The following is a 3,993-nucleotide window of genomic DNA, read 5'->3' on the forward strand; positions in this document are numbered from 1 at the left end:
CAATGATGTAGAGGAATAAGCAGATCTACAGAATATCATCATGCAACAGAACAATTAAGATCTTCACAAAACTAGACACATAGAAACAGAACATGGAGAAAATCTAATGTCTAGTGCTATTACTACAAGAAATTTGGGCATTATGAATATGAATGCAGAAAGAAATAGTCAGATCAATGAAGAGGCAACGTCCATATCTCCAACAATGAAGGAGAATCCTCTGATACCATGACAAAGAATGCAAAGTTGTTATCACAGACAATAGGAGTTCACTCCATTACCAATTTTGAATCTATTCTTTGTGTATTTCCACATCTGCATCTTTGTCATCAAATCTAAATAGATGATCTATTATTCTTTATATAATATCTCTCTAATAACTTGTTATTGGAAGTATAGAATGTTCTTGTAAAATTATGATACATGTATTTGATGTTGCCATATAAGTTCTTAGATTTAAATTTGCTATTTAAATCTTTTAAGAATATATTTACCTTTCATTTTGTCAAAAAAATAGATATATTTTGTTCGTTTTCCATGGAACTTTTGTACATAAAAATGTTTAGAACTAAGATTAAATTTAACATAATTCATAGCTCTCTTGTCAGGCTTAACTCATTAAAATTTAGGTACTTCATTACACCATTACAAATTAATATTAATATGTTTTGAGAATTGCAAAATTTCACTAATTATTATGAAACAAATGTCTAATTATTATGGAACAAATTTTTAATTAGATCTTCAAAAGTTTATATTTTAGGAATAAAAAGACAAGATCTTTCCCTAATCATTTGAAATCATTACGTAAAGTAATAATTTAATTAGATGTAATTCTATATTAAACTTTCTTTGTTAAAAAGGGTTATTACCTTCGTTTCTCGATCATTTAATGTGATTATCTTGTCCAAATGTATGATACAAACAAAATTTCCTATTTACAAAAAATAACTTTAGTATACTTGACATAAACAGATCGGTATGTAATTTTTTATTCATTTCCGAGATTTTTATCCAATATACTTCTGAAATGAGTCTAAAGTTAAATGTGAACATGATAGTTATCTGGTGAGATTTAATAAGTATGAACAGAGAGATGAGAACCAGCGATGCTGACCATTAAAATTCATCGATGATGGAATGGATCACTGGTAGCAATAATTTTTTAATTAATTTGAAAAAATTTCAACACAACCGCCTGCAATATCCATCCTAAACATACACGATATGGACTGTCACATGAGTTTACACCACTGACTTAGTCTCCAGTATTTGAAGTTTTGTGGATTTCAATCGCCTCTATTTTACCATCTAACCAACCCCCCATTTAATAATCCATTTCGATGTGGAGGCTGCGACATGCCATCACATGACAAGAGCGAAAATACCTTCGTCGTGGAGGTGTGGCAGCATACTGTTCCTCCGCAACGACAGCCATCACGTTCTAGCCGCGTAATGCGCCTATTCACATTCAAATAATTCCTTCTTACTTCATTCCTGCAACTCATTATAACTTCAGCTGAATCGTACATTTCCATCTCCGTCCCACGTTCTTGAGGAGGCTGATCAATGGAGATTGCAAGGTGCAAAGTGGGTGGCAGCTCTGATCCTCCACGAGTATCATATACTAAGGGAAACCAATCGTTGATTGATATTGTGGGAGATGCCAACAAATCCTTCCATGCTATTTCAACCCATCCAACCACCTCGGACGCTCGAAACATACTTCCCAGTACTCTCATTCTGATGCTCCTTTTCCTGACCTCGAACCTAACAAACTGCTTTTGCAATTCAGAAATAACATTGGCATCGTCAATATTCCCGCCGCACTCCAAGCAGAATATTTGTTTCCATTGAGGGTTTCGCGTTGCCATCACCTCCCTCGTATTAACTGCAATATTATTATTTCCCTTGCCATTGCCACTGGACAGATAATATCGAACGAAAAGGCTGTCTCTGCCCCCGGCAGGCTTAGCTATAACATTTCTAGCCTCCAAAATCTCCAAATTTATAGCCATACCCTTAATGATTACCCTTCCATAGGGATCTATTCTATTAGTCATTGAAGCTAGATTTGTGTATCAGCCAGAAGCTTATAAGCTTATAGCACTAACAACCTTGAGCTTTGCAGCACACTTAGAGCACACACCGCCTTGAACTTTGCAGAACTAACAGCTTGCTTAATCCAAAGCATACCAAGATATATATATATATAGGTATACTGAGAAAGGACCTGATTTTATCTCTATAATATTAAGGCTGCAATGAACCTAATGGACGCTGCAATGAACCTAATGGATTCTAATATGCAATCCAGATCATGTCAGTACAATCCAGTAGATTTTATTTCAATAATCTATTGACTACTTGTTTATCCAAATTGGGTTTAGCCGCCACTACACTGATCTAGATCATGTCAGAAGAATCCAATAGATTTTATTTCAATAATATATTGATTACTTGTTTGTCCAAATTGAGATTAGTCGCCACTAGACTCATCTGAGGGGTACGGATTATGCGAATAATAATATTACCAGGCATTTTCTCCCACTGGTTTATTGGCTAACGAATCAAATTCAATGCTTAGACTTTAAAAAATGCCGCAACATTTGGGTATGTGGAAGTAGAAGACATCCCATTGTAAACTCTAAAGCATTTCTCAGATTTGGAAATCTTTCTTGTCACTTTCTCATCATCGGTGAATTTTTAAGCATTTTCCTTTTTTTTTTTTAATTCATGTGCTTAGAATTGTTTTATGCATTTCCTTTTTTTGAAATTCATGTTCTTAGAATTGATTTTAATGGATTTAGATTTTACATTCCTGAGAAATTTAAAGCAAGTTAGAGAGAGCAATTTCAAATTCAAAATCAATTTTGAGTGAACTTGTTCTTTCATGCCAAACCTAAAAACGTGTAAGAATCATCAATGAAGCATTCATTAATTAACCAGCATTAATGAATAACAACCCATAACAATTATATATATATTCAGCCATTGAATTAGGGCAGGAGCCTCTTCTATAAATATTTTATAATATGACTCCTTATTTCCAGCTAAGAAAAGCAGATTATGCCTTATCCACTACAGGCGTGGAATGAATACATGTTGCTATTAGAAAATTGGAAAAGTCGTGGAATGTATACGGGTTGCTGTTAGAAAATTGGCAAAGTATATTTTAAAAGATGAAGGCTTATTACCAGCTACGTGAAGAAAAGCACACTCCGCTTTATCTACAACCGACGTGGAATGGCTACAAGTCGCAAATTCAAACAAAAAAAATTGTTTTATGAATTTTTGTTACTCGGCATAATATTTTCCTTCTAATACAGTGTTTCAATGATATGAGAAGTATTTGAACTGTTTTTCAGTTTCAAATCCGAAAATAATTTATTAGCGTGTTTCAAATTCTTTATTGCATTTGCATTTGAATAGAAGCACGAGAGCGGATGGGAGGCCAACTGTAAGGCCTCCGGGTGATTGTGCGACGGATATCGGGCACGGGTGCACGACGAGCACACGACGGGCGCGCGACAACCGAGTTTGCGACGAGCTGCGGTAGGAGTGCGATACAATTGCGACAAAACCTGTGACGTTATGGAGCACACGAAAAATGACTAAGTATCATTCCACACTTGAGCGCATATGATATGAGGGCGTACAAGGTTTATATGCGTTGAACGTTGGGCATAAAACATGCACCAAGCCGACATGTTAAAGCAAGACTTGGGGGCGTTCATAATAGAATATGGAAGGTCGGCCCAAGGAACTACGCATAGGTGATATGCGTATAAATAAGAGGTGGCTGCAACGCATTTGTACCAAGCATCTTCGCACAAGGATTGTACACTCATACGCACAAGAGGTAAACTGCGCAGGGGTAAAGGAAGACTACGCACATCTCATGCGTAGTACTTCTAAGGTGCAGTTTTGGACTGTTAGGTGCCGGTTTGGGTGAGGCAAGTGTGCTAAGGTGGAAACTATATGCAGACATTG

General features: G+C 35.9%; 1 pseudogene; it reads right to left on the reverse strand.

Moving 5' to 3' along the window:
- Positions 1 to 1,365: 1,365 nt before the first annotated feature.
- LOC149267302 (uncharacterized) lies at positions 1,366 to 2,063 on the reverse strand (annotated as a pseudogene).
- Positions 2,064 to 3,993: the final 1,930 nt, after the last annotated feature.

The sequence above is a fragment of the Pinus tabuliformis genome, chromosome 6, assembly GCF_031772625.1.
Source record: "Pinus tabuliformis cultivar Carrire ecotype Pingquan chromosome 6, CPIR1, whole genome shotgun sequence".
NCBI lineage: Eukaryota > Viridiplantae > Streptophyta > Pinopsida > Pinales > Pinaceae > Pinus > Pinus tabuliformis.